General features: G+C 38.8%; 1 protein-coding gene and 1 pseudogene across 3 annotated transcripts in view; one reads left to right on the top strand and one right to left on the bottom strand.

The window, feature by feature from the left end:
* The window catches only part of LOC132295946 (endo-1,3;1,4-beta-D-glucanase-like), a 51,671-nt gene that overhangs the window by 16,874 nt on the left and 20,560 nt on the right, over positions 1-14,237 (top strand). The window lies entirely within an intron of this gene.
* On the bottom strand, positions 5,644-6,446 carry LOC132273648 (fasciclin-like arabinogalactan protein 1; annotated as a pseudogene).

A 14,237-nucleotide genomic window follows, 5' to 3' on the forward strand; every position in this document is an offset into this window, starting at 1 on the left:
CTCTCTTCATCCCTCTTCTCCTCCTCATAAATTACCATTTCCTCACCTTCCAAGTTAGCTAAGGAGTCCATTAGAGAGTTCACTTCATTTTTGGAGCTTCGAAAGTCAAAACCACAATTTTTACACATTTCCAAAAGACATTCCTCAAGAGGGTCATTAGAGATAATAGAAGGAAGGCCCTCTTCAACAAGTTCATCCTCCTTCTCTCCTACCTCAAGTGTGGTCAACATCTCCTCACTCTCTAGAGTAGCCATCTCCGAGATAAAATCATAATCAAAACAAGGAAAGTCCTCATTAATCATGTTATGTTCTATTGGATTAGCCACTAACTCACTTGCCACTTCCTCCTCTATACAAGATAGAGTGCTAGGCATTAGCTCACTTGTTTCATTTTCCTCACTCTCATCATCCTCATCTATATACATTGAAGTTCTTGCCATTTTTTTATTTGCATCTTCCTCCTCCTCTTGATGAGAAAGAGTACTTGCAATTTGCTCAACTTGAGCTTCTAAGTTGGCTAAAGTTTGAGAATGAGAATTAATAAGTGAAGTGTGTGAAATATGCACATCAAGTAAAGCTAACACTTTTTCTTCAAATCCGGGTGAGTACTTAGAAGGTGGTGGAATTGATTCATCATAAAATGGTGGTGGAGGGCAATAGTCATAAGATGGATTAAATGAGTGATCAAGTCCATAATAAGATGATGCATGAAATGAATTGGACTCAATCTCATAAGGATTAAAACATGATGGAGGAGCATAAGGTGAAGGGATGTAATTTCCCCCCAAACTTGGATCAAAAAATTCCTCCATTCACAATTAAAACCCAAATGCAAGAAAAAATTGGCCTCAATAAGGGCTTATGCTTGGACAAAAATTTAGCAATAAAATGAGCTTCAACAAGGGCTATCACAAGCATACAAAGAAGTGAAACAATTAAAATACAAGAGTGCCAAGAATTGCTCACAATGGTCCTTTAGCACTTCAACTCCAAATTTAGCTTTTAAGCTCCAATGATTGCTTTAAGTTCCAAAGTTCGCCTTCCTTGTAGTCAAGTACCTAATTGAACAAATAATAATGAGAATCAAGAGAAAAGAATATACAATGGAGAATAAAATAAAAATAGAAGCAATCTAATGAACACTATTGTCTAGTTTAATTCCAACAAAACCGTTAATCCCCGGCAACGGCGTCAAAATCTGACGACGGCCATTCCAATACGCCAAACTAAATGTAGTGAATGTGTGGTTCAAGAAAAGCCTTTTATGTCAAATTTAAATTTATAAAAACCACTACCAACACCACTACTAACGTAGCAAGAGTGAATAGGGATCGTCCCAAGGGATTATACGTGTTGGAATTTCAACTTCGACCCTAGCGTACCAAATGATTGCAAAAGAGAGTTGGGTTGGTTGATTACTTCTAGAAAAGAATTAATTAAAATGCAATAAAAATAAAACTAAGTAGAGATAGGGATTTAAGAGATGAGAAGAGAGGACTTAGGGTGTTGGAATCACCACTAAGCTTGTGTAATTAACCACTTGCTTTCCATTAATGGGGAATACATTGTTGTGAACAAAATTGGTTCGACTAGCAAAGGTGACTCAACAAGTGTATAATGTCTAAACAACAAGATATCAAATCAAGTCATTAAACCTTTCATTAAGCTCATAGTCCAAATAATTCACAAGGATGACTTAGTTAAACATGTATTGTCTAAACATCATGTGAGAGGCCACAATATATCTATTGGGAGAGGAATATATTGTCTAAACACATGTGAAAGATACAATATATCATAACAAGTCATTAATCCTTCATTAAGCTCAAAATTCCATTACACCACAATATTAAAGCATATGTTTCTTGCATTCAAAAACATGGAACATCAAAGAACAAGCATGAATTGTCTCCCCCATCTAACACTACACTACAACTACACTACTAGCATGAAAATAAACTAAGGGAGAGGTACAATCCATCAAGGAATAAGTATGAACCATCAAGAGACATAACAAGAGCATTCCATTAAGCACTAATATCTAACCATCACTAGATTTTTAATCAATCACACATAGACATGCAATTAATATAGAAAAACTAGTGTGGAGATCAATTCTCCAAATAATCACACATAAGACAACATGTAATTAAAATAGAGAATCAATGGAAGAATTAACCCATATGAATCATGTGAGACATAATTCCTAATTTAATCACACATAGACATGTAAATAAACTAGAGAATTAATAGGAAGAATTAGACCATGGAAATCATAGAAATATACCAAGATTCATGACATTCACAAGGCTAGAACACTAATCACAATAATATATATAAAAATCCCCAAAAATAGAAATGCAAGGGTTTAGATTACACAAGACTTAGGGCTCATCCAAGCCCTAAGTGTAGATCTAGTCAATCATGGAGGAGGTGGATGTAGTCATGGAATCAAGCTCCAAACATGGCTCCATCTTCTTCTTCTTCTTCTTCTTTGAAGCTCTAGAGATGGAGAGATAGTAGATTTAGAGATGTGTTCTTGAGATGTGCCTCCACTTCTCTCTTTTCTTCTAACCCTAATCTCTAACTTTTTTAGAGAAATAAAAATTATAATGTAGAAAATAAAAATGATAAAAAGCCTAAAGAATCCTCTTTTACAAATGGGTTGCTTCCCTTTATATAGAAGGTCCTTTTCTTAGTCACTAAGTCTAGAATATATGCCCAAAAATATCTAATCCCGCAACTTTTTGGTAGGTGAACTTTTGGGCGCGCACGGAAAAAGTGACAGCTTGCTGCCAGCATGTCCAGTTCGATCGATCCAACTTATTTTCGATCGATCCAACTTTTTTCGATCGATCGAACTTAGTTCCTCTCAGGCTGATGGCGAAGAGTTCCGAGGTCATGTAGTTCCTCGACCATGAGACTGAGAGGAACTGTATTGTACTAGACTCTTGAGGTCCGAGGGCATGTAGTTCCTTGGCCATGAGCCTGAGAGGAACTGTATTATACCGGACTCTTGAGGTCCGGGTCATGTAGTTCCTCGGCCATGAGCCTAAGAGGAACTGTAATGTACCGGACTCTTGAGGTCCGAGGGCATGTAGTTCCTTGGCCATGAGCCTGAGAGGAACTGTATTGTATCGGACTCTTGAGGTCCGAGGTAGTAAGTTCCTCGGCTATGAGCCTGAGAGGAATTGTAATGTACCGGACTCTTGAGGTCCGAGGTAGTAAGTTCCTCGGCTATGAGCCTGAGAGGAACTGTATTGTATCAGACTCTTGAGGTCCGAGGTAGGAAGTTCCTTGGTTATGAGCTAGAGAGGAACTGTATTTAGGCTAGATAGTCTGGGCTTAAAAAAGAGAGAATATATTTTCTTTTCTTAATATCTCTTCAGGGTTGCCTATATTGCCCCCATTATGGAAGGTATGCTTCAGGGCTGCTTATATTGCCCCCATTATGGAAGGTATTGCCCCCATGAAGGAAAGAAAAATGTCTCATTTTTATGTTGCCTTTAAGGAGCTTACATGAAAATTTTAACCTTCGACTTATTTGAGTTTGAGGTAATTTTCATGTAATTTTATTCATCGGCATTCTTTATGCCTTAGAGGAAACTTGAAGTCTTCGGACTCTTGAGGTCCAAAGATGAATTTTCTTCCTCGGCAGCTCGTTGTGCCTTAGAGGAAACTGAAGTCCTCGGACTCTTGAGGTCCGAAGATGAATTTTCTTCCTCGACAGCTCGTTGTGCCTTAGAGGAAACTTGAAGTCCTCGGACTCTTGAGGTCCGAAGATGAATTTTCTTCCTCAGCAGGTCGTTGTGCCTTAGAGGAAATTTGAAGTCCCCGGACTCTTAAGGCCCGAAAATGAATTTTATTTCTCTTTGCAGCTCGTCGTGCCTTAGAGGAACTTTTGTTTTTTGGTACCTATGGACTCTTGAGGTCCGAGACTTTTTGTGGTTAGGCTTGCCCCATTTTTTTTTTTTTTGACGCTCTGACATCATTTTTAGCTGCATAGTTGGGCTATTTACCACTTCACTTGGGGATCGATCTTTATTGCAATGCGACTAAATCAAACCCAAATATGAACATGGAGCGAATACAGAATTATTTGTAAACAAAGTTAACAGAAGCATGTAAAAGAATTACATGCAACATATACCAATTGATTGATGATAAGAAAGAATTTTAGGTACTATTATATATCACAATCGAATATATAAATAGAAATTCCAATCAACAATAAGTATTTTGTCGTTAAGCATATGTCAACTCTAAAAATATTTAAAGTTCAGTTGGAATCATTTGATGCATGTAACATGTTTAAGACTTCAAGTAATGGACCAAATTTTGAGGTACTTACTTGGAAGACAAAGCTATCGTTTGTCGTTTGTTCCACGTGCACTCCAATGAGCATATTCAAGCTTTGAATGCTCCAAAATGAGTCCCTAATTTGAGTACTGGGTTACCACAGAACCAGTTTTCAAATGAGGTTACAAAGCGGGTTTAATTCTGGACTAATTCAAAATTGTGATAGCTTTACCCTTACATCCAAACAGTGGCTATTAGTTTATATATATATATATATATATATATATATATATATATATATATACATACATATATAAAACTGATGAAGGTAACAATCAACAGAGGAGGGGAGCAAGGAGAAGCTCAGATGTGGTGGATGGCGGGCTGTTCCGCCTGTGGGCGACGGCATGGCGAGGATGAAATGGCCGGCAAGCTCGCTGCAGAGATGGACGGCTGGTGAGATGAACACCACCGGCGAGACAGATCCGCAAGCTTGGGGAGGACTTACGGCCAGCAATGATGGAGGCAGTGGTGCAGAGTGCAGACAGGTGGTTCGGCTGGGATGAACTCCAGTCCGATCATGAGAAAGCGGCTGTGAACTCTCAGCGGTGCACCGGTGGGCTTGGCCGGTAGTGACAGTCATTTGCTCATCTCTACACTCCAATTCTTTGTGATGTAGAATGTTTATTCTCCGGTGCACTCTTTGTAATAAAATAATAGTCCTGCGATGACTCCGCTGGCAGCTCCAAACTATTTCGAAGAGCTGCCAACCCACCAACATGTCTCTTGTGTGCAAGAACTTTCTTGGCCATGCTAGAGCCAAAAACTTGCTTCACACTCTAGCTCAAATTCTAGAACTTGTAACCATATAATCGCCAGGAGTTTGTGAAATTCCAAGCAATAAATCCTCTGAACTTGACTATCATCCAGCACATTGAAGATAAAAAGAAGCCGATTGACAGAGGATAATCGTTGAAAAGTGGAACTTCAAAGCTAGGTCTGGTCTGAAATTGAAACCAGAATGATGACCATGATGAAAACAATAATAATTGAAGAAAAAGTATGCTTTTAGTATGAGAGTCCATTGCTGGAATTACTAGACCAGAAAGCGAAGGTTCGCTTCTACTACGAGTACTAGTTTCTTTCCCTTCCAGCTCTCTTTCAGAATTCGGTGTTGCTGGATTTGAATTGGGTTATTCAATGGAAAACCCAAATGTATTGGTAATCTGGGAATCTCAATTTGGTGATTTTGCTAATGGAGCTTAAGTGATATTCGATTAGTTTTTGAGTAGTAGAGAGATCAGTAAAAACACCAACCACGAACTTAAAGAGGCCGTAACAAATCTATCCAACTGCACCGTTCTCATCAACCGTTTGATCCACCGGATCTTCTTCAGGAGAATCCGCCGGAGAACTTGCAGGAGAATCCGCCGCCTGGACTAGCGCTTTCTTCGACGGCTTTGAAGCTTCCACCTCCTCCCCTAGTACCGATGCTGGTGTCAGAGCAGCCTTGAACAGTATCAAAACCTTGCCGATTGAGAAAATCGCCAATGGCAGTGCGTCAATTATAGTCCCTGTTATTTCTGCTGTAACAATCTTCGTCTTCAAGATCACAACTTCAATGTCGTTCTAAACCGTGAAGTCGTACTTTCTAGCTTCGTCGGTGGCCAGAGTGTTCATGGGACCATTGTTAGACTTCAACATTGACAAGATTGATACACCCAAACACCGTAATACTCCAGTAGAGCCTGCTTCCCCGTTGCGGTCAAGTTCTTGTTCTTCGACAAGAAGTTCTTGAAAGCATTGTCCGTGGGACAAAACATCGTCAATCCACCATTGACATTGTCCTTGTACGTATTTTCAGCATCGGAAGCTAGCAAAGTATCGGCGAAGACTTTGCAGCTGTGAGCAGACATAAGAAGCGTCAGATTCATTGTGCTTGGGCCGAGAGAAGGAGCTTCAGCCTCCGGCGACAACAAGATCTTGCCGATCTGGATAATAGAGATGTTGCACGGAATCTCATGAACTAATTTGAAGAAAACGGCATCGAGCTTGCCATTAATGTCTTCGACTCCAAAGCCGACTTTGCCACCTTTTAGATCCGTGATGTTGACGAATCTGGATGGGCCAGAGGGAAGGAATAGCATAATTGAGAGGACTGTAGTCCCAGCAACGGCCAGACGGAGCTACATTATGCCTTGGTGTTTTGAAAAGATGGGTTTTAACCCCATCTGTTTGTCTAACGGGTGCAACACAAACGCATCGGAGTTGGTTTTTTGAAAATCCATTTGAACGCCTCAGATTGTTTCGCAGAGGGATCTGGTCGTGTGAGGAACACTAGCTTCATCATGTTGCTAGGCTTGTAATTTTTAATTTGAAGTCACGTCACTGGAATTCGTGAATGCATTATAACAATCGCTAACTTGCCAAAGTGGTCGAGCTAGAGTTGGAGCTGCCGGAGCATATACAAATGTTGATCACCTTGTGTTTTCTGATGCTGCCACCCTTTGATTGCATCTCTTCTTATGCAAAATTCAATGACCCATCACTCATGGGGGAAATTTCTCTTTTCAGGTTCAGCTATAGTATTTCATGGTATGGATAGATTATGTTTTTCGAATAAACATGAAAAACGTATTGTTTGCATAATGTGTGAAAATATATATATTGATATATACATATATAATATTGATATATATATATATATATATATATATATATACAATTTTTAATAAAGATTTAACTGCAAAAGTCAGGTTGGAAAACTTATCTGATTAGAGACCCATCACCACGTTGGGTCTGAAAAGACTTGAGTACACTGGAATACCCGTGGTGCGGGTTAGATCGTCTAAAAATCCCACCGGTCGGATCTCTGCGTGAGGAGCATGTAGATCCTTCAGCCATCGATGTGTGGTGGTGGTTGGAAAGGGATAGGTTCAAATCCCATACATCATGTTGCTTGATCTGAGCTAGATAACTAATCACTTATGGGGGTATATTTCTATACGTTTCCCACAGACGGTGCCAAAGTGTAAGTGCAAAAATTCGTTCGACTTTGACAAGTCAACGAATTCTTTACAATTATTACACCCAAAATAAAAATTTAGAACAAACAATAAATTAGAGAAATTCTATTGAGATGATGGGGGATTTTGATGATATGACTGAACCTAGGATTACCTAGATTGCCTACGTATCTCGCATGGAGCGTGGGAATCAGGTTGGAACGTAGTTCTGACAATGAGAATTGGATCTCTATTTTTGGGGGTTTTGCCCTTTTTTCTGCGTGTCCTCTATTGAGGGTCCTGAGCCCTTTTTATATAAGAAAAACCATAATCGATTCCTTTTAGGACTTGTATTGCTTGTCCCTTAAGAATCTGAATTACATCATATTTTCTTTATAACAAGGATTTACTTTATTTGGTTTCCATAGATTATAATTCTTCTTCTAATAGAACTGTTACTAAAAATGGGTTTAGTAACATATTCGTAATTGGGCTTGGGATTTTATCATCTCGGGCCTTCTTAATAAGTTCAGCCCATTATGCTTAGTTAACCTGGCCCAAGCTTCTTGTAGAGGCCCAATTTGAAGGTTGAATAGTCTCAGTATTTGTAGTGGTCCCCTTATGTGCTGATGTGTCTTGTCTTAATTGGAAGGGGAGATTTTTGCCCCCACAATAGTATTATAATGACTGATACCCACAACTGTAATATACTTATAATAATATAATATTGTAATGATGATCCTAGCCTAAAAAACAGTGAGCACGGGAGTTTTAAAAAATGTATATACATATATTATATGAATAAAAAATTAAGGCACAAATTTCCCTATCTTCCACAAATCTGTCTTCAACCTTTGTAAACTTCAAACCAGAGATAACCAGGACTTCAAACCAGAGAACTAGGGAGTTTCGTAAAGTCTCCGATTCAAAAATAAAGTGTCCGACATGAGTCCGACACGAGTCTCGTGTCTGTGTCCGTGTCCGTGTCTGTGTCATGTCGTGTCGACATGGACACTACCGCCAATTATGGAGAGTCAAGGTAAACACAGTTGAAAACACACACAGAAAAAATGTGAATTACTTAGTGCAATCTGCATCCAAGATGCTCATTCTTTATTATCACTGAGTTTCAAGTTCTCATCTGGATTAGCATAATTTTTTTTTTTTTTTTGATAAATAAAAGAATATTATTAAAAGACGCTCAAGAGGGGAGCGAATCCCAAGGAAATACAAAGTAGCACAAAGGTCTCAAGCTTTCAAAGAGGCTAAAAAATTAACAATTTCCTCCAACGATTTATGATCTCTCCCTGAAACCCAACAAAAAAGAGTGGAAATAATCGAGAATTTAAGCACCGAAATCGACACCGCCCTTCCTTCAAAATATCTCCTATTCCTTTCAAGCCAAATACACCACCACACACAAAGCAGCGTAGCTCTCCACGCGTCCTGACTGAGAGCCCCCACATGGCAACCTCTCCACATCTCAATCAACTCTCTGGTAGATCCTGGCATAACCCAATAAAACCCAAATAAGCCAAGCATCAAATCCCAAAACACTCTAGCCAAAGAACAATGAATAAGAAGGTGATCCACAGATTCCTCATCACGAAGACACATATAACAACGATTGACCACCACCTGGCTTCTCCTTCTCAAATTATCCTGGGTTAAGATTCTACCCAGAACTGAAGTCCACACAAAGAAAGCCACTTTAAGAGGAGCCTTACAACGCCAAACAGACTTCCAAGTAAAACAAATTCCAGGATCAAAAGAGAGGCACTTGAAGAAAGACCTTACCTCAAAATGCCCCTTGGAGTTTGCGACCCAAGACCAACAATCCGAATCCTCCACCACAATCCTCTGGCGATATAACAACTCCAAGAGACGAATTGCCTCATCAATCTCCCAATCCTGAAAGGCACGCCTGAATCGAACATCCCAAACCAGTCTCCTATTATCAAGATGATTAGCATAATTTTTTTAAAATGCCTCATATGACTGTTGACCGTTGGTCAACAGCTATGAAAGATGATGTCAACAAAAAAAAAAAAAAAAAAAAAAACAATTGTAATCCCATTTCTAACTTTCAAACGTGTATAAAGTCTATAGTACCCTTTGCTTTGAACCGGAAATGACATATTTGACCATATTTGAATATAATATAAAGGTAAAATTGCCCTTTGTGCATACCAAGGCCTTTTTTCTCTCTTAGATAGTAATAGTTGTTGGATTTTGTGGCTCGACTTCGGTATGTATGTAGTGTTCTGGAGAAGATGGACTAGTCTAAGTTATTCGGCCAAGTCCAATTGAGGTGAAAATTGAAGATGGACTCGTCCAAGTTATTTGGACTAGTCCAATTGGAGTAATTTTTTTTACTTGGGTTAATTGGTTGGGTTTTAACATATAGTTTTATATTCCCTTCTTTGATATATAATAGTGAAATCTCTCTCTCCACGAATGTAGCCTCAGAGTTGGGTGAACCATATAAAATATTATGTTATGCGTGAATGCGTATGATTGTTATCTCCATATATGCTTGTATGATGAAGCGATGATGATGCTTCCGTTGTATGTAATTAATGAGGGATTTAACTCTTAACAACAGCTGACCGTTAAGTGAGTTGGAGGAGTGGGTTGAAGGGAGTTAATATCCCTAACAGCTGGTATCAGAGCAGATGGTGGGTCAGAGCCCATGGTTGGTCTTGAAGATTAGACCAAAAGGTTGGTGTGAATTTTGTCAGAGCAGGAAGTTGATTGTGAGGTTCTATGGAGAATGACACAAAGGTATCATGATGGTGTGAAGCCCATGAGGAATAAATTTTGGGGACAAGCCAAAGAGTAGGTGCTAGTTCTCAAGATGGGGCGAAGGTGATAATACGAAGAAAAGGTTTGTTGCTTTGAGATAAAAAAACAATTGAGGAGGATGAGTTGATAGATTGGTGGGTTGCCATGCGTGACCAAATTGAACACCAATGGTGAGGTTGTTAATGGAAAAGGAAGGAAGAAGGAAAGAAAAGAGTTTTTTTTTTTTTTTTTTTTTTTTTGAGGTGGAGAGATCTTCAGTCGCGTGAAGATGAATTTCAAGCCAAGGTGGAAATTGTTGGGTTTTGTGGTTCGAATTCGGTGTGTATGCAGTGTTTTGGAGAAGATGGACCAGTCCAAGTTATTTGGACTACTCCAATTGTAACTGATATGGTAACTCTTTGTAGGCAAGTTAGAGAATTCTTATCCTAACAATGAATGAGTTTGAAGACTATAAATAAAGATGATGTGAGAGATTAAGGTAGAGAGAGGGAAATGATGTAAGGTGTTTAAGTGTGAGTATTATGAGGAAAGGGGAGAGTATATATAATTCTCCAGTGTAAAGATGTAGCTTCATGAGCGTGATGAGTGAGAGTGAGTGAGGTTTTGAAATTTGGTTTTATATTCTCTTCCTTGATACATAATAGTGAAATCTCTTTCTCCATGGACATAGCCCTAGAGTTGGGTGAATCATGTTAAATATTGTGTTATATGTGGATATGTATGATTGTTATCTCCATATATGCTTATTGAATGATGTTGCTTTCGCTGTATGTGATGAAGGAGGGATTTAACTTTGAACAACAACACCACCCATGAGCAAAAGAGCCGATTAAGGAGGGATTTACCCGTTGAGTGGGTTGGAGGGAGTTAATATCCCTAATAATTGGTGTCAGAGCCTATGGTTGGTCCCGAAGATTAGAGCAGAAGGTTGGTGTGAATTTTGTCAGAGTAGGAGGTTGATCATGAGGTGCTATGGAGATTCAATCAGAGTTGATAATGACACGAAGGCATGGTGATGGTGTAAATCCCATTAGGAACAAATTTTGGGGACAAGCCAAAAAGTGGGTGCTAATTCTCAAGATGGGGCGAATGTGATGGTATGAAGAAGGGAGGTTTGTTACTTTGAGCTAAAAAAACAATTGATGAGGATGAGTTGATAGATTGGTGGGTTGCCATGCGTGGGTAATTGAACACCAATGGTGAGCTTGTTGATGGAAAAGGAAGGAAGAAGGAAAGAGAGAATAGTTTTTTGTTTGAGGATGAAGGGATTATTAGTTGAGGTGGAGCTATAGAGGAGCACATGAAGACAAATTTTGAGCAAAGGTGGAAATTGTTAGGTTTTGTGGCTCGAATTCGGTGTGTATGCAGTGTTCTAGAGAAGATGGACCAGTCCAATTGAGGTGAAAATCAGTTAAGGAATTTATAATTGATATGGTAACTCCTTGTAAGCAACTTGGGGAATTCTTGTCCAACAAGGAACGGGTTTGAAGACTATAAATAAAGATGGTGTGAGAGATTAAGGTAGAGAGAGGGGAGAGATGTAAGGGGTTTAAAGGAAAGTATTGTGAGGAGAGGGGAGAGTATATGTAATTTCCCTAGTGTAAAGATATAGCCTCAAGAGTGAGACGAGTGAGAGTGCGTGGGGTTTTGGCATCTGGATTTTTTTTTTCTCTTCTTTGATACATAATAATTTCTCTCTCCATGGACGTAGCTTTAGAGTTGGGTCAACCATATAAAATATTATGTTATGCGTGGATGTGTATGATTGTTATCTCCACATTTGCTTGTGTGATGATGTAATGATGATGCTTTCGTCGTGTATGATGAATGAGTGATTTAACTCTCAACAACACCCGACCTTGAGTGGGTTGGAGGAGTTAATATCCCTAACAGTAGTAATAGGAAACAAATATCTTATATATATATATATATATATAGAAGACTATATATAGGGTTAAATACACTAACCTCCCCTGAGGTTTTGCCTATTACACTCAGATGAAACTTGTCAAAAATCTTGCACCGTGTTCTCGAGAGGTTTAGTCACTTGTTACAAATACCCACTCTATCCAAATAAAATGTATGATCTGACCAAAATGGCCACCAACTCAGTTGAAAAGGCGTTATTAACCTCATGATAGACATTAAATTACAATAAAATATCTTCTTTTCTGGAAAAAAAATACCATTCTTCACCTACCCACCCATCTCCACCACCGCCCCTTTCTTTGTCTCTTCCATGGCGAACCATTCTCTCAGTCCACATGCCACCACCCCTTCTCTCTCCAAATTTATAAACTAGTAAACAATATATATATATATATATATATATATATATTGTTGAGAATCTTTACAATATATTTTGTGTATAAACTAAGTAATTATTTTATTCCTTTGTAATATATGTACTATATATATATACATATATTACAAAGGAATTGATGGGAATGAACCCAGCAACCAAAGCAACAGGTAAATTTGTAACTTTGTTCTTCATTTCTCTCTTTCTCGCTCTATCTCTTTCTATAAATATATACAGTCCAATCTTATAAATGCTATTAGCACTTATAGGAGGAATAGTCTATTTGTTCAATTTATTTTGAACATTTTCATATTCAATTAATTCTGAATTTTTAATTAATTCAGAATCCTGTAATTCCATGTTGGAAGAAGAAGGATTTAACATGAATGTTAAAATATTGTTAATGCTTAAGGACTAAATAGTATTTTTTTTTTTTTTTGATAAGCAATAATAAATTAAAAAAAAGGCGTTCAATAGGGGAACGCGTCCCGTAGACATAAAAGAAACCGGGGTCTAAGGCCCCAAAGAATCCAAAAAAGAAATTAAATCAACAGAAGAGGAGTACAAACTTTTGTTCACATAACTAAAAAGAGAACGAAGAATAAAAAGTTTTAGAGTCGTTGTAGACGACTCCTTCCCTTCAAACATTCTAGTATTTCGCTCCTTCTAGATGCACCACCATATATAATGTGAAACAGATCTCCAATAAGCACGAATACTCCTACTCACACGACAACCTCTCCAAGCATGAATCAACTCCTTAGTAGAGCGAGGCATTACCCAACACATGCCAAATCGTAAGGGGAGGGAATCCAAATCAAATTGTCATAACCCCTTCCAATTCCTTCTTGCCGATATAATTGAGCCAAGAAAATGGTCACCTCTTTCAACTCCCAATCCTAAAATGAACGCCGAAAATGAACATTCCACGTAATCCCACCATTATCAAGCTGATAACAATTGGCTACTATGGCATGTTTATCAACTGCAATACCATATAATCTGGGAAATGTACGACATAAAGGCTGGTTCCCACACCAAAGATCTTCCCAAAAATGAACGCAACTACTATCACGAACCTTGAATCTGATATGAGAGGAAAAGGCATCCCATCCTTTCCGAATGGATTTCCAAGCCCCAACTCCTCCCGCAATAGAAACTGGACGTGTAGTCCATCCGCCAACATCTTCCCCATACCTGCAAGATACTAATCTACGCCAAGGACGATGTCTTTCCTTCCCAAATCTCCACAACCACTTGCACAGAAGCGCTCGATTAAAAGGAATCACTCGTCTAATACTGAGACCCCCCAATTTTATAGGCTTGCAAACTTGCTCTCATTTAACAAGATGATACTTGAACTCATCTCCCCTTCCTCCCCAAAGGAAATTCCTTTGAATTTGTTCAATTCTAACAGCAACGGAGCATGGAATTTGGAACAAAGAAAGAAAATAAGTGGGAAGGCTTGATAAAGTGCTCTTGATATGAGTGACTTTACCCCCCTTAGATAAATATTGCTCCTTCCAACCTGCCAACCTCTTTGCATACCTGTCAAGCACAGAATCCCAACTCTCCACTAACCTAGAAGAAACCCCTAAGGGCAATCCCAAGTAAGGGATAGGAAAGGAGCTCACCTTGCACCCAAGAACTGCAGCTAAAGAAGAGATGTCCTGTACATTCCCGACCGGGACAAGCACACTCTTGGCCACATTCGCCTGAAAGCAAGCCAAAATGCATCTAAATAGTATAATTATTATAGTATTATCTAATGAATAGTGATTTATTTATTATTCAGTCTTTGTTTTGCTTAGGAGTGATGATATTAC

Source organism: Cornus florida, unplaced genomic scaffold (assembly GCF_030987335.1).
Source record: "Cornus florida cultivar Cherokee Brave unplaced genomic scaffold, ASM3098733v1 CherokeeBrave_3.0.0_Hap2_Chr01, whole genome shotgun sequence".
Classification (NCBI taxonomy): Eukaryota; Viridiplantae; Streptophyta; class Magnoliopsida; order Cornales; family Cornaceae; genus Cornus; species Cornus florida.